We start from the raw sequence: 27,901 nt of genomic DNA on the forward strand, positions 1-27,901 counted from the left end.
GGTTTTGGGGAGGATGTAGAGGCTTCTTCACCTACTTTTTCTAGGGTTTTTTCTTTGATACGAAAATAGGGTGTGGAGGCTCCTAGTTATAAAGTTTTAGAAGCATTAGGGTTTGATTAGGGTTTCTTTTAGGGTTTTGACTTAGTCTTTAGGGTTTTGACTTTAGTCTTATGAGATTGACTTGATTAGGGTTTTGACCTTGGTCTTATGAGATTGATTTGATTAGATTAGGGTTTTGATTTAGGGTTTTGACCTTGGTCTTATGAGATTGATTTGATTAGATTAGGGTTTTGATTTGGGATTTTGACCTTAGTCTTATGAGATTGACTCGATTAGTTTAAATTAGGGTTTTGATTTAGGGTTTTGACTTTAGTCTTATGAGATTGACTTTAATACTTGACTCTAGTCTTACTTAATTGACTTTAATTTTGACTTTGGTCTTATTTGATTGACTTTAATATCTTGACTTTAGTCTTGCTTGATTGATTTTAAATTTTTGGAGAACCCCTTTCTATTATATCTTTAATTCTTTGGACCCCCAAATGGAGGGGTCCTTAAAGAAATATCCCACGAACCCTCAACAATTTTGCCTGAGAGTCCAATTAATCGATTTTTTAGGTTTAACTTTTAAAATTAATTTCATTAATGTTTCACTTTCATTATTTAATATTTTATTTATTAATTTCAAATTTTTTAATTATGAAAATTGTGAAATTACCGTTTTGCCCCCGGAGAGGACTTTTCACGTTTCAAGTCGGTTTTTAATGTTCCAGGATGTTTTAGAATCAGTTTTTCGTAAGGAATTCAATGAGAATGTTGGTTTGTGTCATTTATGAAAATTTTTATGTGAAATTATTGTGACCTTTATGAGGGGCATTTTCGTAATTTTGTCAAATTCTGTTAAAATTGGTGAAATGATTTATTTGGTTCCGATTTGTTATTTTATGTGTTCGAGAGAGTTTTCCTAAGCGTAACATAGGCTCTAGGGTTGTTTTGAGGTTAGGGGTATTTTGGTAATTTAATCATTTTTAGTGATTTTTATCGTGAAGCTTCTTTTTGGTTTGCAAGATGATGATTTCTATGTTTCTAGGGTCGTATTTTCCTAGCGTAGCGTGGTTTCTAAGTTTTGTCAATTCGAGATACCTCATCCGGATTTTTGAAACATATCTGGTAACAAAATAAAGCATTGGAATAGACATCCATCATTGGGAACCTTTGCGATCGGGTTGACGACTTGATTAATCAAGCGGATGCAAAAATGGGGTGTCTACAGATGCCCCTTTTTGGCAGAGGGTTGAAGCAAACTAGATAGCAAATCTATCTTGGTAGATTAGTGCGATATCCGAATGCCAAAGCTAGTGACAGTTCATTTTGCAGCCTGATTTAACAATTCGTCAGGGTATTTGGATCATTGAGCATAAAACTCTCCTTGAACTAAAAAAATGTCAGGTCCTTGAGCACGAGCTCTCACTGGCAGTGTCAGATCCTTGAATTTTTAAAAAATTCTCCTTGACTGATATAACAACTGTGCAAGTGTGTGGGCTCAAAATCTGAGATAGATTTCAAAGAGTTTGAGTTGGAAATGAGTCAAATCTGAGCATGAAGTAAATATAAACTGAGCATAATTCCAAGAAAACCCTTGGCGGCATCTGAGCATAATTCCGAGAAAACCCTCAGTGGTAACTGAGCATAGTTCCGAGAAAACCCTCGGCGGCATCTGAGCATAATTCCAAGAAAACCCTTGGCGGCATCTGAGCATAATTCCGATAAAACCCTCGGCGGCATCTGAACATAATTCCAAGAAAACCCTTGGCGGCATCTGAGCATAGTTCCGAGAAAGCATAATTCCAAGAAAACCCTTGGCGGCATCTGAGCATAATTCCAAGAAAACCCTCGGCGGTATCTGAGCATAGTTCCGAGAAAACCCTCGGCGGCATCTAAGCATAATTTTAAGAAAACCCTTGGCGGCATCTGAGCAAAATCCAAGTTAACCCTTGGCGGCAACTGAGCAAAGTTGACAAAGGAATGAAGGACTTTTGGGAAAGAAAGAATAAATTTGGAAAATAATGATCAGAGTGAATTGAATAAATCTGGAAGATACTGAATCTGGAAGATGATCGAATCCAGGAATGATTGGATCTGGGAATACCATATTAGTTGATCTATGGACGCAGTCAAATGTGGGATCCGAAGTGCTTTTGTTTGAACCTCAAGGATTTATCCAAAAGTTTTATGAATTTAAAACCTGAGTTTTTATTTCTTTTGAACCTCAAGAGTTTTTTGAAGAACTGTTATCAAGAGGGTAACCTTAAGTTTGGAGTTCTCATTATTTTTTTAGGATTAACATTGCTCAAGAACAAAATGTCCCTAGTTTGATAATAAACATGGCATTGAACACATCATTAAAAAATGCCCCTAGTATAAGGGGGGAAATTACATATCTGGAGGAAAAAGAAAAAATGCCCCTTGTATGAAGGTTTGAAATATTTGATTACCATAAGCGCAATAAATATCCAACTTTTAATTTTGATTAATTTTATTAAAGATTTTGAGTCAGGCTCAAGAGAACAAAATATTTCCTTTTGAGACTTATCATAGAATTCACCATTCTCTCCATTGGTTCACTTGGGGAAGTAAGAATTTTCAGATCGATCGTAGACAAGATACTTGTGACTTCTGAATCTATGCCTGGTTTAAGCTGAGTATTGAACTTGATTATTCGGATTTCTGATGTTTCAGCTCGAACTGCTCTCAGCTTGGGATTTTCTTCTGTTTTATTTTTTATTTTTTTTTATTGCTCTAACTTTTGCTTAGATCGCCTTTCCAGGTTTTCAATCTATCGAGCTTGCTCTAACTTTTGCCTAGATCGCCTTTTCAGGTTTTCAATCTAGCGAGCTTGCTCTAACTTTTGCCTAGATCGCCTTTTCAGGTTTTCAATCTAGCGAGCTTTTTCTTTTTTCTTGGCTCTGATTGTTGCCAAAGTTGTCCTTTCAGATTTTCAACTTTGCGAGCTTGCCTTAATTTTTGCCTAAGTCGCCCTTTTTCGGGTTTTCAACTTAGCAGGCTTCATCATTTTTTTTTATCTTTTTCTTTTCCTCTGACCTTCTAGAATTACTGTCTGATCATGTTCTACTACCCTCCTTGACCTTTTCACACGGTACTTAGGAGGACTTTTATAGGTAGGCTTGGGATTAGGCATAAAATGAAAGGGATTTTGAGGCTGAAAAACCCAAATGCCCCTTGTGTGGCATTTCATTTAAACTTTTTATTGAATTTTCTTCCCCATTCTTTTGAATTTTTTCTTTTTAGATTTTTTCTTCATCGGGGAATCTATTTTTTTATTTTGGTGTGGTCGGGCCTGAAGTAACTTCTCAGGTTGCCTACGTACCCCAAATTTTTGGGATCAGACCAAAACGTAGTTCGGATTTTTCCCTCCCCTAGGTTAGGTGATCGGGCTGAGAAAGAAAAAGGCATAATTTTTATTTTTGAAATGACTGCAAAGGGGTTAAGAAAGGATATGTTGAACTGGGTAATTGGGTAATATAATGATTGATTCGGCCAAAGATGGCCTCCTTAAATATAGTACCGTTTGATTTGGTCAAGGTTGGTTGGTTCTGGTAGTTCACCTCCATCATGATCTTGAAGTCTGTCGACTTTTCCAGACAGTATTTCCTTAATGAATGAATTTCTCCAATTTAGACTTTCTCCTATAGTCGAGGAGGAGTGTTCAATTTTCTTTGAAGTCTGATAATTAAATCTTTGACTTGTAAATGATGAGTTTTGACCTTCTTGTCAAATGCACAGGTGACTGTTCTTAGATAAGCTTGCACGTGATACAAGACTTTAACTCGTTTTCTTCGATCAAGTTTAATTCTTCATACTGCTGACGAACCCAATCTATTTCTAACAAATGATTTTCCAACAAGACCCTAAGAGACGAAATTTCCATTTCAACTGGCAAGACTGCTTTCATGCCATATACTAAGGAGTAGGGAGTAGCTCCACTAGAAGATCGAATTGAAGTTTGATATGTCCATAGCGTGAATGATAATTTTTCTGACCAATCTCGATGTGATTATCACATTTTCCTGATGATAGTCTTGAGACTCTTACTGACTGCTTCAACCGTTCCATTGATCTGAGAACGGTAGGGGGATGATTTGTGCTTCCGGATCTTCAACTTTGAACACGGAGTAATGATTTATGCTTTGAAGCACGATCCATTATCAGAGATCAGTTCAAAAGGTATCCCCGTATCGATTGATAATATGTGATTTGCAACTCAAGATGTAGTGAGGATAGCACTGATACATTTTATAATATCTTCTTTGATTCCATTGATATAGACGAGTAACTATTTCATGTTGAATAACACCCAAGCTTCCACTTAACATATCCTCATAGGCTCATGCGAACAAGTCTTTTGAAATTTCTGAGAAAATTCATTATCCCCTGTGTTCCTCTAGAGATAAGATGGTTTCTATTTGAATCTCTTTAGGAATTTATTTCTGTTCCGAGGTCAATGACCTTTGCTTTCTTGAGCCCGACTCTTATCTTCTTATTCAGGAGAAAAATATATCCTTGAAGTTAGATTATTAGTTAATTATTTAATGCGTTTGAGGTATTCAAAAATTTTATTTATTCAATCAAATTCAGAAGGGATGACAGATACCTCTATAAACTCAATAAACTAACTCGACTCAACAGGAAAAGAGTAGACTCGATCTAAAGAAAATATGACATTGAAAATTTGGACTCGAGCTAACTCAAATAACTCATGAAAACTCAATACAACTACCCACAATGGGCTTGATTAGGACTGAGGACTGAGACATTGCTTACAAATAACAGGATTGGGGCACGATGATCTTCATGGAACAACTGTGCGATATTGAGAAATTTTGAGGTCATTTCTGACTGTTGAATTGATATTGACGTTTACTCTAACTGATCGGATTTACAACCCTAGCTAGACGATGGACGATTGAGCTTAGATACAATGATAACCCTTAAACCTCTTTGAAGGTGAATTTAACCAATTTCAGTGTCACCCCCTTGATAACATGAACCCTGAGATTTTATTGAATTTTGTGCACCAATCCATTAAAAAATTCATCCATTCAATGATTATTCAGAAGAAAAATAATTTTATTGCACTCTTGAAAATAATGTTTTTATTGAATAACAATTTTCACAATACTGATTATTTTTTGCAATCATTTTCTTTTTAGAAAAACATATTTTGATAATTTTATAAGGTCCATGCAAAAAATAGATTTTTGGTAAAAAACATATTTCAAAAAAATTTCATGCAAACATAGATCTTTTGTAAATCATTTTCTTTTCTTTTGGAAAATATTTTCTTCTGAAAAATAATTTTTTATTTGGAAATCATTTTCTCTTGGAAAATCTTGTTCTTATGAAAAATATTTTTTGGAAAACGTTTTTTCTTAGAAAATATTTTTTCTAGAGAATAACACTTTTTCTGGAAAACACTTTTTTTGGAAAACATTTTTTTTCTGGGAAATATTTTGCCTTTGTAAACTATTTTTCTTCTTTCAAAATTTGATTTCTATTTCGATTTAAATGGCCCGGTCCATCGGGACTGTTGGATCGGGATGGACTGGGTCATTATTATAAAAGAATGGATTCTTTATTGGGTCGGTGCACCCATTTTGATTTTCAAAAACAATATTTTTGATCCTTGAGGACAATCATACACTCTGATCTCACCATTCACATCACTCACATACATTCATCAATCAACGGACTCCATTCAATAAACAACCTGGGAACACCCATGATAAGTTCGAGTTGTGACCTACTGGGAAGGTTTCTAGACTCTAAGCTTACTACGTGCAATGCATTTTTATCTAGCCACTCTTGCCCAAGCACACCTATATACCTTTTGATACGTGGTGACTTGGTTTGATATACCTTATAGGTGATAATTTAAAACCTCAATTCACTTCTCTGAAGCTAAAAACAGCCAGTTTGATCTCCAATTGAGAGGTGGCACACAATGCTGAGAAAGGGCCCACTTAAATACCTCTCGTCTAGAATAGACGTAGTCTATCCCCCTCGTACAGTAGGGTACAGCGGGGCAAGATCTGCTTAGGCACCGGTTTTGACCAAGAAGTGCAATTGATACACTTAGATTATCTTTTATACCTACGGGTACGAGTTAAGGGTTGTAGCTTTCATAAATGGTTTGGCATCCCACGAGGGGACCGACCACGTACTAGTACTACGTTGGCAATCGGGACATGTGATTGTGTGGCTCACAATAGGTCAAAGGCTCAGGTCGCTCCAGCCTGGGTGCATCAATATACCTCTCAGAATCACCTGATCAGACGGTATTGATGCCCCAATTTGATATACCCTAAGGTACGTGACTGGAGTTGTGGTTTTCATGAATGATGTCGCATCTCCGAAGAGACCGGGCCACGCACTAGTGCCACGTTGGCTATATGGGACGTGTAAGTGGGTAAAACAGTAAACGTGCTTGTGGTGTGTGCAAAATAGGGTGGGGTGTGCCCGGGCCTTTTTCAAACACGTGGGCCCATGGGCCAGATTATGTCATCACATATGGATATCAAATGAATATTGATCAAGAAAATAATCCAAACCCCTTCACATCGAAATTAAGATGAAATCAAACCCATCACAAATATATCTTAAAGATCATGACAAATCAATTAATGAGCATGGCATATAATAATTGATCAAACAAACATTGCAATAGGCATAATTTTATAATTTTTAAGGTCCAATCAATGATCACTTTTGGGTGATTCAAAATAAATCGAGATTCCAATAGGTGTTACATTGATGATAGAATGACAATGGTTGAGATGAGCTCACTCTCAAGAACATTAATTGTGCCAACATTAGATAAATTCAGATTTTCTGTGAATTAGGAAAATACAATCTGAACTTGCATCGATGATATCTAAGGCTCCCGATAACGAAATCGAGTGAACGTAAGTTCTAAATTAATCTACTCGATGAGATCTACATTTTATTAATAGGTGTCCAGACTTATTTCTCACCAGAATGCTCTGTAAAAACGTTTTAACGTTTCTGTCCCAACCTTCATTCAGAAACAATTCCAGATTTACAGATTGAACTTGCATCGATGATATCTACGGCTTCTGATAACGAAATTGAGTGAACTCAAGTTCTAAATTAATCTACTCGATGAGATCTACGTTTTATTAATAGGTTCCCAGACTTAATTCTCACTAGAATGTTCTGTAAAAAAGTTTTAACGTTGCTGTCCCAACTTTCATTTAGAAATAATTCCAGATTTACAGATTGAACTTGCATCGATGATATCTAAGGCTTCCGATAACGAAATTGCGTGAACTCAGATTCTAAATTAATCTACTCGACGAGATCTATGTTTTATTAAGAGGCTCCCAGACTTAATTCTCACTAGAATATTCTCTAAAAATGTTTTAATATTTCTGTCCAACCTTCATCATTCCATCATTTTCATAGGTCAATTTGAATCTTTCATTATTTAGGGGTCATCAAAAAGTGATCCTTAATTGGAGAAAAAAAAATGCAATACCCAAAATCATCTACAATCAAGATAAAAAAAATAAATAAACAGAATAAATAAATAAAATAAATCCAACTAAATAATAAAAAAACTAGGTCATCTTGACAATGCTCCCATACTTGGGATTTTTCAAGTTTGATCCTCAATAGTCCCCAGTGGAGTCACCACTGAAAGCGCCCTCGATCCGCGTGATGCGCGGATCCGCTTTTGACCCTTGAGGTTTGGGAGTCGCCACCTAGTTATTGTGGTCTAGGAACCAAACTGACTCTAAAATAGATAAAAACTAATCTACTACAGAAAATCTAAATCCGGGGATCATGTTACGGGGTTGGAAGGTGTTAGGCACCAACCCCGCCCGGCCAATGCCGGTCTCTACTTATTCCAAATATAAATACATCGCTAATGACAAAACCTAGATTAAAAAATAATGAAAAACCTTACCTTCGATCTGCAAAAGTACTATTCCCTCAGATCTGGTGAAAACAGCTCCTTGTACCGTACTCCTTACTTTGTTCTGTCTCCGGATCTGATTTCTAATCTCTGAGACAAGGTATCTCCTTCTTGGATCTGAATGCTTTGAATTTGTTGTGGATTTTTGGGGTATTTTTGAAAGGTTTCTAGGTATTTTTTAGGCTAAAATCGGAGTAGGGGTGTTAGGGAAGGAGTTGGGGCTCAAAAATTAGGGTTTTGGGGAGGTTGTGGAGGCTTCTTCACCTACTTTTTCTAGGGTTTTTTCTTTGATACGAAAATAGGGTGTGGAGGCTCCTATTTATAAAGTTTTTAGAAGCATTAGGGTTTGATTAGGATTTTTTTTAGGGTTTTGACTTAGTCTTTAGGGTTTTAAGGTTTTGACTTTAGTCTTATGAGATTGACTTGATTAGGGTTTTGATTTAGGGTTTTGACCTTGGTCTTATGAGATTGACTTGATTAGATTAGGGTTTTGATTTGGGATTTTGACCTTAGTCTTATGAGATTGACTCGATTAGTTTAGATTAGGGTTTTGATTTTGGGTTTTGACTTTAGTCTTATGAGATTGACTTTAATACTTGACTCTAGTCTTACTTAATTGACTTTAATTTTGACTTTGGTCTTATTTGATTGACTTTAATATCTTGACTTTAGTCTTGCTTGATTGATTTTAAATTTTTGGAGAACCCCTTTCTATTATATCTTTAATTCTTTGGACCCCCAAATGGAGGGGTCCTTAAAGAAATATCCCACGAACCCTCAACAATTTTGCCTGAGAGTCCAATTAATCAATTTTTTAGGTTCAACTTTTTAAATTAATTTCATTAATGTTTCACTTTAATTATTTAATGTTTTATTTATTAATTTCAAATTTTTTAATTATGAAAATTGTGAAATTACCGTTTTGCCCCCGGAGAGGACTTTTCACGTTTCAAGTCGGTTTTTAATGTTCTAGGATGTTTTAGAATCAGTTTTTCGTAAGGAATTCAATGAGAATGTTGGTTTGTGTCATTTATGAAAATTTTTATGTGAAATTATTGTGACCTTTATGAGGGGCATTTTAGTAATTTTGTCAAATTATGTTAAAATTGGTGAAATGATTTATTTGGTTCCGATTTGTTATTTTATGTGTTCGAGAGAGTTTTCCTAAGCGTAACGTAGAATCTATGGTTGTTTTGAGGTTAGGGGTATTTTGGTAATTTAATCATTTTTAGTGATTTTTATCGTGAAGCTTCTTTTTGGTTTGCAAGATGATGATTTCTATGTTTCTGGGGTCGTATTTTCCTAGCGTAGCGTGGTTTCTAAGTTTTGTCAGTTCGAGATACCTCATCCGGATTTCTGAAACATATCTGGTAACAAAATAAAGCATTGGAATATACATCCATCATTGGGAACCTTTGCGATCGGGTTGACGACTTGATTAATCAGGTGGATGCAAAAATGGGGTGTCTACAATCATCGATGTCGGTTCTAACTCTTCTTTTGCCTTCTCCTTTCACGATCGCCTTCTAGTAGAGGAATTCATTATTATTGTTCTCGTTACGTGATCAATGCTTTCTATAGACAAGCGCTCACTTCGAGACTTCGATTGTGACTCATTTTCACTCCTCGAAATGAAAGCGTTATAAGTAAAGATTATGACTCCGTAGAAACAGCAACAACCACCTACCTGTGCCCACATCCATCCTAAAGAGATTTAGTAGAGTATAAGTTAGAAGGTGGGTCGATGTAAAATGTGAGAAAGGATAATCTTGTGACAATGTTGCATTAATGATGACTTAATGGAATTGTGAGAAAATAAATGTATGATTTATCCCCTCGAGTAAGATTTTAAATTATAAAGGTTATGACAGAGGTTTTGAGGAAATATCGCAATAAGTAGAAAATATAATCTTGAATTAAATATAAAGATAATGGTGTGTTTGCGGTACGACTATGCATTGAGGAGTAATATTCATAGCAATTATGAGTAAAATATAATAGACGGTGTAATTGGTGAGAGAAGTAAAGATAAGGATAGAGAAAACGTGAAAAGATTGTTGTTGATAGACATTGGTGGGGAAGTGATACAAGGTAAATTGATTGTTATCTTAGGGTTAACAAATACTGGATTTGTTGGAGTATGAATTTGAATTAGAGTGATAAATTAATGAATATACGGAATATGGGAGACATAAGTCTACGAGTTATAAATGAGATTGACTTGGGACTAAGAATAGATGATAATCGAAAATAAATGTTGTTTCTTATATATGTCGTATTAGTAGAATCGCGACAAAGCTCAATAAGGTATGATTTAAATTTCGAGGACGAAATTTTTATTAAGGGGGGGAGAATGTAAAACCCCGAATTTTTAATTCGTATCTCGAGAAAAAAATAAATAGTAGAATTTTAAGAAAATCTTGAAAGTGGGATTTAGGGGTAAAACTTTAGGATGTTTTTGATCATTTTTAATGGAATCTGACCTCACCATTAGATTCAAAATGATCAAAAAATATAGTTTAACCTATAAGCACGTTCAAATGCGAGTCCAAATATAAAAGTTGCAAAAATCCTCGATTACCGGGTCGGACTAGGCTAAAATAGTGACTTTTTATTAGAGCAATAATTTTTAAAATTAGATTATACCATTGGATTTATAACGAAAAATTATTCAACATGGACTATTTATTTGTCATTTTTGGAGATCAGGAAGTCGAATTATTGCCAAAAATGAAAACGACATCAAGTTTAGGGGTCACCTTAGGCCAAAAATGTAAAATTTTGATAGAAATATAATTTGTAGAAATTGACTACACTATTAGATCCGGAACGAAAAATTAGGCGAAATAAAGTATTCATTTGTCAGTTTTGGAGTCCGGATGATCAAGTTATCATCGATCGAAACAATTGACAAAATACCGAATTCGTCCCACATTTTATTTAAATAATATTTTTAATTTTTTTTTTATATATGTCATCTTCCCCAACGCGTCCATACGGCCGAGACATATAAAAAACAAAATTTTTTTTTTCTCTTCGATCTTCCATCTCAGATCTCTCACAAACGGCTCGCCGTCGACGATCGACGCAGAAGGGAGAAATGTTCGCAGTTACGTTCTCTACAAAACCCACCCAACCTTTTCTTCGTTTCACTTTCTATTTCACCAGATATCGTCAAAAATCAGCCGTATTTAGATACGGAAATTTCGAAATTTTGACCTCGGATTTCGTCCGTTTCGGGGTCAAACCGTCTTCCGACGCAGAAGGGAGAAACGTCCGCAGCCTCATTCGCTACATAACCCGACCAAATTCCTTTCGTTTTCTCTCCTTTTTCACCCCATATAGTCAAAAATCAGCCGTATTTTTATACGGAGATTTCGTAACTTCAACCTCGATTTTCATCAATTTCGGGGTCAAACCGTCTTTCATCGTAGAAGGGAGAAGAGACGAGCACATCGAGATCTTCAAAACCACCGGGCCGGTTTCGAAAAGTAGCCGCTTCGAAGTTCGTTCCGTCTCGATTTCCGCACCGTTCGCATCGATTTTCACGCACGTGCTTCAATTCCGTCGCCTAGTGATTGTAAGGAACTCTCAATTTCTATTAGTAATCGTAGATTGTGAAAATTGCATTTATGATTTTATCGAAAATTTTTGGATGTATTTCTGAAATATAGAATTATTTTTTTTATTTAAAAAATTCACGCCAGAAATAGCATGTTTGATATGTTTAATTGTATTTTTAACAAATTATACGTGGGTAGGGTATTTTAACGGGTTATTTCCATAAATTGGGTCTTGTGCACTGCTCGGACCCCGTTTTAATATAAAATTTATTTTCTTTTTCAATATTATTGATAAAAATAAATTCTTTAGTTGGAAAATGTGATTTAATATTCAATGAACTCATATTGAGTTGATGAATATCAGAAAATGGATGTTTTATTGAAGAAATTGAAAATTGTAAAAATCGAAAAGAGGGAAAAAGGGTATGAAACGGTAAAATGTGAGAGTCACACCCGAGGGGTGATGTCTGCATTTTACGTTGTTGTGTTGTGTGTAGGTTGGTGAACAGATATCCAGGGATAATATTGTTGGTTGCATGTTTATTTAAATTTCTGTTAGCGCGAGACGCTCCGTTATGTTATTTATGTTAGGCCGGGTGGCCACACTTGCATGGTAGGAAACTGGATATCTATTCTCAACCTTGTATTGTTAATTTCTCTTTTATTTTCAAATGAAAATAATATACATATGTAGCTATTTTGTGAGCTGTTAAAGAGTTTGTGAATGCCTGAAGGGATAGTGCGTCATATCATCCGGAGTGGTGTACTATCCTGGGATGTACGGTAGGGACCACCAAGCTCATACGTGGTATGGGACACGTATGAGAGTGGAGTCACAACTGGAATCCGGGTTTATTCCTCTCTATCTTTACCAGCGAACTTGTAATGTAAAGGTGGTCGTATACGAATAGTTTGTATATTTGGGAATCACATGCACGCCTGATAGGCATAGACGAAGATGATTGGTCAGTGATCACTAACAATCTATAGTAGTCGAACGTTCTGACACATCGAAAAGAGACCCATTGCTTACGGTCACGTCAAACGGCCAGCTTGAGCCGGATAAATGGTCAACCAAGTGTGGTAAGTGCAGCGACCGGTAATGCAGTTGTGTATCCTAAGGAGTACAGATTTACGATTCTAGCACATGTCATGTTAGGGGAGTCGATTGAGTATGCCACATGAGGGAGTCATTTAATCATCACTCTTAACATAACTAAAAACATCTTATGGCACAAATAAAATGCTCTCAAAACAGCCAAGAATGCAAATTTATTCCATATAACTTCTATCAACTACAACATGATCTACGGTTCTTGAACATGTCACGTTAGGGGGTATCGATTAGTATACCACATGGGTAAGTCAAGTTATCATGACTCTTAAATTAATGGGTTTTGTTCCATTGACTCATTAGATTGGCTCCTGTGAAAACAAATGATGTTGACCATGATCCCGACATTAAAAGCACAAAGTTTAACATCTAGGATTTATACATAGAGGCATATATAAAACAGTGTCTTGTTCCTATGTCTACGTTTCATTTCTTTAAATTACAAAAGAAATGTAACCTACTTTGATTACTTTATATTTATTTATTTATAATAATTTTTATATTAATGTGATGCATATGCAAGAGTGCTGAAGTCTATGGGCCACTTGTAAGATGACCATCCTTAAAATCACAATGATCAGATTACATTCATAAAAAAACATTCCATGATTTACTAAGTAGTCCACAATGTAATTACCTTAATTTATATTGAAACTTTTATGTGCTTTCATGCATATTTGCCACTGATTAGTAGCTTTTTGATTCAACCTCAAAACAAAATAAAGTAAACAAATTTGATCTTCATGCTAATACCAAATATAATATACGAAGAACATGACGACATAGACAAATAGTACTATAGATAGATAGATAGACAGACAGAGAAACATGATTGTCTAGGCACATTGGAAGCCCTTAGGGACCTTCTTTCCACATGTGTTAACTAACAAGTTGATGGCAATGGGGACATCGAGCTTGATAATACCTAAGACATTAGCCTTAATAGCTATGCAGAGGCACAATGCAACTTCTATATATTCGTGATTTTTATTTTTCGAAGATCTCCTCTAAAAGGGTTTGGAGTTGCCACCATTCCTTTTTGTAAAAAGGTGTAAATGATCATCTGGAATGCATTTTTTTGAAAAGAGTATCGTTTTGGTGTTTAGTGACTCTTGTACGGATAAAATATTGATCCACCTAAGATCTTGGTAAGTAGTTAAGTTAGAGAGATGGGAAGGTGTTAGACACCCCTTTCTCTCTACTCATTGGTGGTAGCCTCGAAAGACTTAGTAATTTTTGGACAAAATGAACTAAATAATAAAAAGAAAATAGTTGCTTGATTGACAACTTGTACCCTAACAAGGGATTTGTTATCGGTTCGAATTATAGGGATTATCTCACTAAAGGAGATGATCCTTATAGAAATCTAGCCTTGGGAACAACATTATTTTTTTCGAAAAGTGTTGGCTTGTGATCATGATCCAATTATCATGAATTGAGAAAGGTCACATTCTCAGTTGCCTTAAAACGATATTGTCATTTTTTGTTAAAAGTGATTACAACCCTTACATTTTCGACTGAACCGAAATATGATCTATCGGAGGTAGGGGAGGGGGAACATTACATCTTAGGGACTTGCTAAAATAATTAAAAAAGGAAATGAGGAGATATAAGAGTGAAATAAAGAGGGTGGAGAAGGGGGAGGTGCAATGCTTATGCTCCACCCTACCTTAAGGCGTCATTTTTTTCTTCTTCTCTTCTTTTTGTTCTCATTCTTCTTCTTCTTTTTGGATCCTTAGTAAAATTGTGAGGTAGACGTTTTAGAATAGATGAAATGAGGGGAGTAGAGAAAAATTGAGTTGAGAAAATTTTTTATAATCTTTTTTAAGGCTTGATAGCATGTCCCCATTTTGAAAGGTGGAGGAGGGTATTTATAGGTATTGAGGGTTACTTTTAGGGATATGATGGGGTGAAAAGGTAAAAAGGTAGGAAATGACAAGAAGTTTAAGGGTGAGGAAAGTGAAATTTAGGATTAAGATGAGGGTATTTGTGGAAGGGGAGGTAAATAGGTAACTTTTGATCTAAATGGGTTGGATTTCTCAACACATTTAGGTTGAGTGTTTGGTGGGGTGAAGAGGTGTGGTATTTAGTTAAGAGAATGAGTTGTGTAAGGGACTAGGTGGTTAGGTTTTGGGAGGGTGAAGTATGAGGTGACATGTGTCCAAAAGATGTAGAGATGAAGTGTTTAGATGAATTGATTGGGGAGAAGGAGTGCGGGGATGGCATGTGAGGATGAGTTTAAAAAGAATGATAAGAGAAATATGTGGGTTGTGATGTGGGTAAGTGATTTCGTTAGAGAAAAGTGATGGGGGTAGGTAGTTGAATGAGGGGGGTGTGTTGAGGTAGTGACATGTGTCCCATTTGATGATCAAGTGTTGATTGGTTAATGTAAGTAATGGTTTATGGATTATGGATATGGATATGAGCTTGAATAGATGTGGGTTTTGACATGTTGGGCTTAGGATTTTGGGAAGGTTTAGGTTATTGGATTTGATTTAAAATTGGTTAGGATTTATTTTAGGATGGGGCTTAATAGGTTGAAGGTAAGTGGGATTTAGAGTTTGGGTTGTATGGGATTAGGGTTAGGCTAGGTTAGAGCCTTAACTAGAGTTGAGTCCATTTTAGGGTAAGGTGGAAAATGATTTTTTTAGGGAATTGAGGGTTGGTGGGCTTGAGATAATTTTGAATTTTAAAATGGAGTAGTGAGAGATGGAGAGCATGCAAACCTCATTGTGGGTCTATGAGACCTTTAGGGGTCTTAAGAACCTTTGATTCGATCAAAATACCGAGTTTCTGTGATTTGGGCTTTTAGGCCCATTAGTGGATTTTATTAGAAAAATCTATTTTTTTTGGATCTTTTCAAGTGGGTACACGTTCAAATTGGGGTGCCTACAACTTCAAGATCTGTAAGACCTATTAATAAAGCACAGCATGGGCTAGTAGAAGGTGTACCAAATGCAGGTATGCTAACCAACCCACCTAGAAAGTCTGCACACACACCCAACTTAAGTGTGTTCTTTGGACACTTTGTGGACTTAATTGGTGGTGGCTTGACTGGAGGACTCTTATGAGGCACAAGGAGACATGGCACATAATGAGATGAGACACTAGTGAAGAAAATGAAGTTGGGCAAGAGGATTACTTTAATGTTATTCAGGGAAGGGAGAACATTACTTTTCCAACTCCAAAAAATAGAAGGGTTTCGATGCTTGAAAATGGTCTAATATGCCCAATGATGTAGTTCCTGATTCATGTGATTCTGATTGCATAAAAAAACATAAAAGACAGGATAAAAGAAGTTTTGTAGAGATGTTCCAATTCTCACCTAGCATATGATTCTCAACATGTGATTTCTATGCATATTTGGTTTTCATTACTGTCTATTTTTAAGTTCTAACACATGGTGCTTTTATTTATTCTTGTAGTAAATTGTTTTTGTGTTCACCACAACATTTCCGATCTATAGTGTCTATTTATAGTAGCGAATGATTATTTCAGCTGCAGTATGGTATATTTATTGCAGTGGATCATTTTATCTACCGTTAGAGGGACCCATGCATAGCGTAAAAAAATTTCGCACTCTATTTATCTACAAATGGCAGTAGAAAAAAAATTCACCGGTAAAAAATACTATACCTTACGGGGTGATGGAAAAAAAATTGATTCGTGAAAGAAAGCCTGCGAAAATCCTTTTCCCTCTTCCCTCTCATCTTTCCCCTCATTCCTTCGTCTCTTTCATTCTCTCTCTCTTACTACAAAAACAGAGGCTATCAACGACAATTTTCTTCGGTAAATTTGTGAAGCGCCATGAAAAGAGCAAGGTCAGGGGAGATTTTAAATAAAGCACCTCCAAAGAGACAAAACCAATGACGATCTGTGAGAATCACTTCCAAAGAAAAGGAAGCATTGGAGATTTTTGATGAAATGCCTCTAAAGAAACATATTGTAGAAGTGGTTTTCGTGAAAACACCAATGAATCTCAATCTATTTTGGTGCCAAGCTTTTGTGGTTCGAGTTTTGGGCGTGGTTTACTTGTTGGGAACCCTAGAAACTCTCGATCTCCCTCTCTTCTTCTGTTTCATGGTCTCTTTTTGATTTTTGTGGCTCATTTTCCTTCTCTCTCTTCGATTCTCCTTCCTGCAAACCCATTTTCCTCCCCCACACCTTGATTTCTCTTTAAATCCACAAATAACATTAAAGATTACAGGTATGTTTTAGACCCTCATTGATTTTTCAATTTTTTTGTTTCTAAGGTTTTTAGTTTTAGTTTTGGATTGTATATTTTAGTGGTTTTAGTCTAATCTTTATTTGAAATTTATGGATTTGAGTAGTTTGGGATGAATTGAATTTGAGAGTTCTATTATCATTGAGCTTAGTTTGCACCGAATGCTTAAATCATGAAAAGGCACCGGATGCTTTAACTTAAAATAGATTCTGTACTTGAATTGGTTCAAGAAAAGCCAATACTAAATTTTAAGTTTGTTTTTCAATTTTTAGCTTGAATCATAATTGTTGAGTGCTAGGATGCAAGTGAGTTTCAGGTAATGGAAATTAATTAATGTGTTTCTCTGTTAAAAAAATACAAATGGTCTATTTCTTTATAGTCAAGGGTTTTTCATGAATTTATTATTACTCATGTGCTTTCATAATAGGCATAAGTTATAAAATACATTCAGCGTGCTACATGAACACATGATTTGATGAGTTTTCTAACCTTTGTTTGTTGTTCTGTTGCTTTGAAAGAGCCCATGATTGCATGCTTTTATTAAACAAGTTAAAATCTTCTCTATTTGAAGATCTGATTCATCCCTCATTCAAACAAGTTAGAATCTTCTCTAATAAAAAAGATTTACCCACCAAAAATAGTTCAGAAGATTAAACAACCAAATTATTTAAAGAGGTGGGGTACCTAAGACTAGTTTTTAGCTCCCCCTTTTTGGATAATCAAAAAAGTTCACACTAATTGCATAAAAAAAGTTGTTTGGATAATGTTACCATCTTGGACAAAGTGGGTTGATGTAGTCCCCCTTCCTTCAAAATACAATCATTTTTAGTAAAGTAAAGAAATGAGAAGGTAGACTACATTCATTTTGTTAGAAAATGGGTACTGATTTCTTATGGAAAGAGAGATAAGAAAATTAATGGTTTCTGAGTTCAGATTTGAATGTAATGAAAAATTACTAACTATAAATTAGAGGTTGAGGCATGCACGAAGCACTAGGATCAATCATTATGATCTTCATGACCTTCAATAACATTATAGTCAAGGAAAAACATATTTTATTAGGTTAAATTATTGGGTTTGAGATCATTTTAACTTATTTCTATTAGATGCCATGGGGCTTATATAAAATTCTATGTGCATGTGTATGTGTGTGTGGGGGTAGGGCAGGGCGGGGCTGGGCGGGGGGGGGGGGGGGGGAAGGGATGTTTGATAAAAATACTAATTTTTAATGTAGTAGCAAATGGGTAGATTTGAACATATAGAGGAGCGAAGGCCACCCTTTTCACAAATCACAGATATCCCTCTCCCTCACTCAACTATTGTAAGTCTCAATATATCATCCTCATAATCCCATTGATTCTACATTCTTTAAAAATTCTCTTTTTTCCTCCATCACTCATTCACTAAACCGATTGCTTTGTTTTGATCCTTTACGCTTAGGAGGAAAACAATAGTGCTTGTGAACCAGGCTACAAGTCCCTTAACCAATGTAAGAAAAAACATGGTGGATTTAGAGCTATCGTGTTCATTCTCGGTAAGGATACCCTTGGTACTCATACCTTTTAACCTAATTAACATCACTAATGTGACTCATAAATCTCTTATGCATGATGTCCTTATAGAACTCGAGAACATGGGCTTAGTTAACATGGTGTGCATGGTATTGTATTCATGCTTATGATACACTTTGATTTGGCTAGCTCTGCAAACACTCTAATGAACTTCAAGGGATCAACTTACTTGTTCTCACTCATCGATAACTTCATCTCGGACACTTACTTAACTAAAATTGATACATGTCTACCTTTTGTATTAGTCAAAATTCTGGTAATATTCACTATCAATCCTTTTAATTGTACTTTTATCATCTTATTTATATAGATATCTTCATGTAGTGAACCCATAGATGTAACTTTTACTTGTAGGCTTTGACCATGGGTATAATTCAAGCTCATTTTCATGAATTGCAACTAGAACCTTGTAAAAATTCACATTCAGAAATGCATTTTTATAATTTAACTCTTATAACGATAGGAGAAACTTTTCATATTGAATGCTGCTCCAAGAGTCAACAGGTAATATTAGAAATGCATTTATGTGCCTTGCTATGATTCAAAAATGCATTTTTTGTTATCAAACTCTTACGACGTTATCTAACTCCTTATCTTGGTTCTGAATTCTTAGAATGTGAAGATTGTATTTGATACTACCTTTGATGGTTTAGTAGCTTTGCATTCATAGTACCATTTTGTTTTCCATGCCTTTCATCAAGTATTCTTTAAGAGTATTGTTTGAGGTTAGATGCCACCTTTCAAAGGTGTTTTATTAGCTATTATTTCATTAAGGATATATATATATATATATATATATATATATTTTTTTTTTTTTTGAGTTCATGGTTTTTATTTCTGTAATGAAGTTAAATGTTATGGTATTAGCTTGATTGATATCTGATTTCCATCATTCAATTTAGTTTATGTCGTTGATTTTGTTTCAATTCCTTGTACTATTAATTGAGTAGAGAGTTCACGATATTTTCCAAGGCTTTTCAGATCGATTATGGCCCCAGAATGAACCAAGAATAAACAAGATCCCAACTCTCATTAGTAAGTTTTCTTCTTGTATAGATCTTGCTCATGACATTTGATCAAAGAATCATGTAGGCATTTCAATTGACCCCGAAACATTGACTGGATTTCCATCATGTACGTAACATTTATTTACAACATCTTCTAGATATTTTCGGATATAATATATATATTATAATGTTAAATTATCTCTTTTGGATATCCAATTATCCATCATGTACTTAGCATCTATTTACAATGTCTTCTAGATATTTTCGGATATATATGTTATAATGTTAAATTATCTCTTTTGGATATCCATAATGTACTTAGCATCTATTTACAATGTCTTCTTGTAATAAATATATATATATGGATTAGGGGATTTGGATCCGTGTACACATATATCTACTCATATATCTACAACGTGTTTTGTCCTATGTGGGCTAAAAGTTACGGATTGAGCTGATTTTGGTGAGGATGATCTCTATGATGAGGAGATCATCCTCACCAAAAATCAGCTCAATCCGAAACTTTTAACCTCGTCAAAAGTGGTTTACAAAAAATGGACAGTCCACTTTTCAACATCTCCTTCGCATCAGGAGAGAAATGCTAGCACCTATTTTTGAAAGGGAGCTTGTTCGACCCTTCTGCATGGCCAACACCTTGGCCACTCAAGGAGTCAATCACCATTTGTTCTTTTGTTTTATGTAATTGTAGTGTGTTTTTAGAACATTAGTGAATGGGTTTCACTTTTGGCACTGCTTCTGTCTATGTACTCACCATTTTGACAATATTCTCCAAACTCTAAATTGGAAAATTTTACAAACTTCTCCAGGTAGAATCAATTTCAAATTCTAACTAATCAAAGTTTAGTGTAAAGTCAAAGTTTAGTACCTTTGATTAGATGCGTTATCAGGAACGTATTTCTCAAATAATATTTCTAGTATTCTCCTTTGAAGTCCTCTACGTTGGATAGATGTGCTTTGTGATTTAACTATAGGAATACTTGTGATTGACTTAATAACTGTGTGTAAAAGAATGTTATTGATTTTTTATGACAACTCCAATTTTTCAGAAAGGTTCTCTGAGATGTTGGTCAGGTGGTTTGTGTCTTTCAAGATCCATTGCTGATATGGATGTTGGAGAGTTCATTGTTCCTGTCCCCTATGAAAAGCAAGTGAAGGTTTGCTATTGCATCTGTTCTATGTACAATAAATTGGTTATATGCTTGTAATATTCTTTATTTCTGCATGATGCTTATTGTGGGCTGCACATTTTCATATTTCATCTATTACAGCATGAAGACTTAATAGAACAAAGAACTTTGTATAGGATTTTGTTATGAAGTAATTGCAAAATCTTTAGATGCTACTTATTGGCACATAACTTATACATGGCTAAAAACTTTTTGATTTATTAGCGCTTTCAACGAGTATCTAGTCATTTTAGGACACCTTGTATGTATGAATGACTAGCTATGTCTTAACTACTTTTTGTGACAATAGTTTCATAACTTCATAGTCAACTTTGTTAAAGTAGACTTGAGATCCACACATGGATTGCAGAATTGTTGACATTAAGTCAATTACTAAGTTGATTGGGAAAGCTCTTGCTTTTTACACTTTCTCATGGGTAGACTACTATACTCTTAAGATTTTACTTTAAGAAATAAGCAGGTTCTTTGTTAGGGTTATAATTGTTTGGCAGACATTAGTTCTACTTTAATGTGCATTTATTTGTTGCCTATGTGTGAAATTGATTTTTAGTTGAGCTAAACAACATAAATCCTCTATTTTGGTCTATGATAGTAAGAACATGTTATTTTCCCCACTATTATCTGTCTTTCATTATAACTGCCATATTATATTTGCTGCAGCTATCTATTTAAGGGGGTAGGCTAATCATTTCAAGTGATGGTGTTTGGGATGCTTTGTCCTTAGAAATGACTTTGAATTGTTGTCATGGGATGCCAACAGATACTTCAGCTGCTCGAATAGTTAAATTACTCTGCAATCTATATGGAGCTTCTCTATTGGTGATGTGATCATATGCTTAATGATTTCAATATTTAGTCTCATCCTTCTTCTTGCATCTACAGGAGGCTTTACGGTTAAAGGGGCTTTGAGATGACAACTTGCATTGTGATAGATGTATTACTATTAAACTAATAGTTCCTCCCATACCACTGTCGAAGAAGTAAGGTAAACAAGTTTTGAAGTCCATGTTTCACAAAAAGTCAACTGAGTTATCTTCTCATTCGGATAAAGAATATTCTGAGCCAAGTGTGGCGGAGGAAATATTTGAGGAAGGATTTGCAATGCTTGCAGAAAGGTTTGTAAACTTCCTATTTATGCAGACTATATATCATCATTTGTAATTAAGAAATAGTACTTTTTTTACTTGAAAGACATTTGTTTGGATTGCGGGTTAGATGTGGCTTATCCCTTGTGCAACTTGTTCAAATTGTTCCTGTGTGCAGTTTGTCAGGTACAGATAAAATCTGGAGAGGATATCTCTGTACGTGCCAGTATATTATATCCAGAAAAATTGTCCCCTTGGGATGGTCCTTTCCTCTGCTTGAGCTGCCAATTGAAAGAAGAAGCCATGGAAGGGAAAAGCCCATGAGGAGGTGCCATAACTCTCTCGTCTGATTATTTCCAAACTCTTGGGCACATTCCTTATAATCTTGGCATGAACAATTGTTTCAAAGCTAATTATGATGGCAACTCTGTATAGTCTCATGTTATTGATTATGTCCACTGATTGAACCTTGATGGGGTTGAATGTTTGGCTCCATTATGAAATCTACTTCAGAACCCATTCGAAGACCTCTGTTAGTTTTGCCACTTCAAGTCAGCAGATCAGTTTGAGCTTTTCATTTGTTTGAAAAGCTGCATTATGATATGAGGATCTGAGGTATAATGCACCGAGTTTGTATGCCTCTCTCTAAGCCTATTTGCATTGATGAATTCAATGATGCCTTAAAAGTGTTGAGGTACACATTTCTTTCTTTTTGGGTTCACGTGTAAACTAGTTGAATAAGAATTTATAGTGCTAATGCTGAATGAAAGTTGTTTTATTTTTCACTAATTACAAATTTTTTTTAATGGTTTATTGAAATCTAAGAATTGTATGAGAGTCTGGGAGGTCAGACGAGGGTGTGGATACCCCCATTTTCCATTTTTAAAAATGACCTATTGCAGCGGATATTAATATGCACTGCTGTATGTATTATATTTTATTTTAAAAAAAAATCTATTGCAATGGATATTAATATGCGCTGCTAGATGTCTTATACTCTATTTTTTTTAAAAGAACCTATTGCAACGGACATTAATATGCCCCACTATATGTATTATATTCTATTTATTAAAAAATTGAACTATTGCAGTGAATATTAATATCCGTCGCTATATGTATTATATTATATTTGTTAAAAAATTGACCTATTGTAACGGATATTAATATCTGTTGTTAAAGTTATAACCTGCAACAACGGAACAAGTTATCCACTATTACATTTAGCGACTGAGGAATGACGTCGGATCTTAGTTCTGTTACTCATTCATTGCAATAACTTTTATCGACGGAAAAAGTGCCTTGTAGTGGCGGAAAAATCTGCCGTTGTAAATAAAAAATGTTGCAGTGATTGATAATGTGAAATTGTCATTTTTCATGGAAGGTTTTCAACCTTTGTTAGCTTTGTAGCTGTGATGTCAACTCAAAAAGGCCTATGCCCTACAGATGTGAGGATCGTCATTGGTTCAAAATGTTAGATTGGGTGAATCCTATTAAATAGGTTTTCTGCACTAAACAATATACTTCCAATAATGAAATATATATATATATATAGAGAGAGAGAGAGAGAGAGAGGGATCCCAAGACCAATAAACCAGTGCTGGCTAAGGCCATTTTGTACCTAATCCGAGTTAACTAAGTACCATAGAGGGAGAGGGATCCCAAGACCAATAAACTACTGCCTTTGCTAGTCTGATATTATTGCACAAGGACGCGTCTATTTTAACTTGAACTTGTCTTATGCTGGATATGGCGTCAAAGATAATATCACTTTCACAACAGGGGCCAAGGGTAATCTGCATTCTCTCTGCCAATGGTGTTGTGTCTACAATGACAATTCCTCATCCTGCAAAAGTCAAGTGGCACCGTAACATATGAGGTTCACATGTGCTTTCTAGTTTTATTTTTATTTTGCCACGAATACTATAATTTATTGATATCTCACTTTTCTTGTCAAGATTTATCTAAGTCAGTTATACTTACTGTCATAAAAATGGCTTAGGAGAGGCTACTACTTTTTATAATGAGATTTCCCTTAAAATCTAATAAACTTTAATCAACAGTTGAAGCGGACCTTCAACATTTTTATTTTTGCTAAGCAAGCAGGTTAGTGGTTAGTAATTAGTCAGTGAAGGATGCTTTTTAACCCAGTTTGTGGAATCAACACTCATAGATTTTAACCAGCAACTAAATTAATAAATTTGGAGCTATTACTCCGTGACTCTTCTGACATAACGCAAAATTGAGTTGGAAAGCAGTTCCTTCAAATTAAGCTTTACCAAGCCCACGTTAAGCATCTTTCAAAGGTGTTCAGTCCCTTGTATTTTTTCCCAGTTCTTAAGGGTGTCCAATTTTTCATAAGGATCTGATAGTATTTTTTTTTCCTTGGATCAGTGAAGGGAAATTAGATGATATAGAAGGGCAAAAATTCACCTTACTAAAAGAAAATCAGGTCAATTTTTTTCCTTTCCTTTTTTTTTTTTTTTGATCAGAAAGTTTATATAAGACTGTTAAAGCTTAAGCTTCAATACAAAGCCAAAAAAAAGCCTTGATTAGTAGTCAATGTGTACAATGCTCCATTGTGAGAAAACAAAAACAACTAATCTTCTCATGCAAGTTGGGAACCTAATCCTATTGCTATCTCTTACTCTCAATGCTTATTTGAATGGCATTAATGTCACCACTAGCACCACACTAAACATTTTACCTAGGCATTATACTACGACCAAGCCTACAATTCTTCCCAAATAATTTTTCTTTCTTTATTTTGTTAGGACCATTTGATTCTCAAAAACTAATCAATAACAACAAAAATACCAGAATCATATCCACAATTTAAAAAATCACCATATTAGCATCCTCATTTCTATACGCTCAACCTTTGAACGATTGTCCAACATTCAGCTCCATAAAGCATAGTTGGCCTTACCAATGTCTTAAAAAAAAATTACTTTCAATTTGATTGGGATGAGTCTATCACATATTATTCCCGAAGCATACCTCCACTTTAGGATGCTTATGGTTATGTTCTTTTGCTACATATTTTCGATTAGTTTGAGTTTGTAATATTTAATATTTCTTTTCTTTTAAAATTTGTAGATTGCAGGGAAAGTCTCAAATAGTTGAAGATGAGTTAGTTAGGCTTGGCGAACAAATGGGCCATAGTGCTGAAGGCACAAGAGCTATAGCTTTGGAGCTTTGCCGTGAATTTGAGGATAAGTTTCTCCAACATATTGCTACTGGTGAGGTGAGTAATTTCTTCTAATGCACACAAATATTCAGATATTTGAATATTCATCAATACATGTGCACACATACTAACCATGCACATATATAACATTTTTTTTGTGTGTGGAGAATTAAGGATTATCTTGAGTTTAAGTTTTTAGAAAGAATGAACAAGACAATTTTAGGTAATCAGTTGTGCAGATTTTGGGAGCCAAATTGTCTGTCAAAGAGTTGTTGCTAGCAAATTTGAGAGTGGGACCAAGGTTGGGACTCCAATGAAGTGCACTCAAGCTACGATTTAAATGTTTGGAAAAGGCATTTCCAAATTTTTAATTTTTTCCCAGTTAAAATTTCTTAGGTTTCTATCGTGTTTTGTTTCATCAAAAGCTTAAATGGATCACATCCTTACAGTATTCTATGACCATGTGCAGAATCTTATTCTTTTAAAACATTGTGGTAATCCTTCATAGGTTCTAATCTTCTCTTGTGCTTCTGGCATTGAGATTCCTTGATCAAAGTCTAGAAAGTAGTTTCTAGATTCTTTATTGCATGAACTTTACGGATAAACTATATATTAAATCCCCTTATTATACATAATGCATTGTTAGTCTATAATAATTGTTGTTTTTCATAAAATGATATATTTTGGGAACTAGTTATTATTATTTTCGTGTAACAGGAAAAGTCGTAAAATTCCAAAAATACATTAGAAAATTCGAAGTAGCCACTACAATCAAGGAATTCGAAGAAGTTAATTGACCAAGACCTTGGTCAATTGGGCCCACATCGACCGCAATGCAGTGGACCCTTGGCACCGCGCGATGGTGGCGACGAATCATTCATCAAGATTTGTGAAGAAGTTTGGTGGCTGAAGTTAAGTTGTATTGAATTAAGGTTTGAAAGTTTTTATGTTTATAGAAGGATTTTGAATTTTAAGAAACCCTAATCCGATCTCTCTATAAATAGGAGACCAGTCAGAGCTTTAAAGATATCTAGAAGTTTCTTTAGACTACTAAGAGAATTAGGTTTTTTGCTTTTTATTCTTCTTGTTTTCCTTTAGCTTTTATTAAAAGTAGAAGTTGTAATTAAGGAGATTCTTCCGATTCCAGAATCAAGATCAATAAAGAAGACTTTCTATTATCGCATCTCATGCTCTCTTTCTTTTACTTTTATTTATTGTTCTTGCAATGATTATCGGCTAAACTCTTCGTTAGATCGATTAAGGAAGTCGAAGCAAGTTTCAGTTAAGCTATTTTTATTGTGCCCATAACAATGCATTATCATTTTATTGTACGAACTATTACGTAAATATTATCAGAAATAATATTACTTGTTCTACAGTTTGATGGTTTATACTTTGATAAGTTTAAGATTAACCATGCTTCCTAGAGAACATTTAATATTAATCTTATAGTATTGACCTAATAAGTTAATCACATAAATAGAAATCCTTTTTATTATAAATGATTAATTTTCTGATCCACAAACTTTAGTTTTGTTCAGTGGATCAAGATAAATAGAGGACAGTTAAGATATTTACAGAACTTGCAATGGTGGATTAGACCGATCTAAACTTCTTCATAGTGTTTAAATATTTTATTTTAGTGTTTCATTTTAGATAGTTTAATTCTTAAACATTATGTTTAAATCGGTTACGTAAATCTGAATTGAGTTTGAAATTAAAAGAACATCAGATAAACGTTGTCTCTATGGACCGCTCCTTGCTTGCCAAGGGCTTAAATTTTGTTCTTACTTTCATTGATAATCTGCACCGAACAAATTGGCATCGCTGCCGGGGATAACAATTTTTATCCAATTTCTTTTCAATGGAAACCTAATAGGGATTTGTTACAATTTCGAGTTTTGTTTGCTGAAATACTTTCATAAACACTCTTCGATTAATCAAAAGATTACATCAAAAATATTTCTCATTTTCTCCTAAATTTCACTATGCCATAGTGTCTCCTAGGTGAGTAGCGATGAATTCTTGAGATCTGCACCAAAAACTTTTGGAACAAGCTTCTGTTGATTTATGGATTTTAATGGAATTATTTATTTTTCGATAACCTGACTCGGATTTTTTCTCTGTTTTCAAGAGAAGGAGTTGATAAGGAGCAACTCGGTTGGAAATTTTATCCAATCAACCAACAGTTTCATTGTCGAGGATAGCAACATTTCAATTTTTTTAGACTGTAGTAGAAATTTAACTTACAAATTTTAATTTTAAGTTGATCTTAGAATACTCGAACTATAATAGATTTAGGAAAGAACGATGGTGGGACGTAACTGTCTCGTCACCTCGGGTTTGTATACCAAGATTGGTGTTGGTGGCCTGAGTCGACTCAACTAGATCATTTCTTGTCTAGAACGGGAGGTAAATTTGAAACCCCCACGCAAGTCTTGTAAGTGGATTTCTATATTGACTTTGGGTGAGTTAACTACACATTTTCGATTACACATGGTAAAAATGGTGCCTTTACGAGAATGACACAAACAAGATAAGAATCGGATTTCATCACTGAGTTCTTGTCCTACTAAGAAATTAATTCACACAAGCCAAATTTAAATAAAATCTATTTAGACTTTATCATAAGTCCCATTAAGCTTAATAGGCAAAGCTAACCTAAGTTATGCCAATGGCATTTTTTGATCGAAGTCAGTGCCTAAGCGAGATCCTGCCCCGCTGTACCCTGTTATACTAGGTGGATAGACTACATCTATTCTAGACGAAGATGTGATTTAAGAGTACCATTTCTTAGCATCATGCACCACCTCTAATCTTGGGATTAAACTGGCTGATTTCGATTTCAAATAATTGAGTTGGAGGCTCAAGTTATATATTTATTGGCACCCCAACTTTTTTTACTTATTTTCTTTATTTTTAAT

General features: G+C 34.8%; 2 pseudogenes across 1 annotated transcript; one reads left to right on the forward strand and one right to left on the reverse strand.

Annotated features, from left to right (window-relative positions):
- Positions 1-13,498: 13,498 nt before the first annotated feature.
- LOC147386416 (putative lipid-binding protein At4g00165 pseudogene) lies at positions 13,499-17,444 on the reverse strand (annotated as a pseudogene).
- A 664-nt stretch (positions 17,445-18,108) lies between these two features.
- On the forward strand, positions 18,109-22,586 carry LOC147386417 (putative protein phosphatase 2C 12; annotated as a pseudogene). Its single transcript, XR_015172333.1, has 5 exons — positions 18,109-18,453; positions 20,565-20,672; positions 21,366-21,524; positions 21,757-21,820; positions 21,969-22,586. The product of XR_015172333.1 is annotated as a putative protein phosphatase 2C 12 (transcript).
- The last annotated feature ends 5,315 nt before the right edge of the window (positions 22,587-27,901 follow it).

Source organism: Akebia trifoliata, chromosome 14, assembly GCF_017979445.1.
Source record: "Akebia trifoliata isolate Shusen 1 chromosome 14, ASM1797944v1, whole genome shotgun sequence".
Taxonomy (NCBI): domain Eukaryota; kingdom Viridiplantae; phylum Streptophyta; class Magnoliopsida; order Ranunculales; family Lardizabalaceae; genus Akebia; species Akebia trifoliata.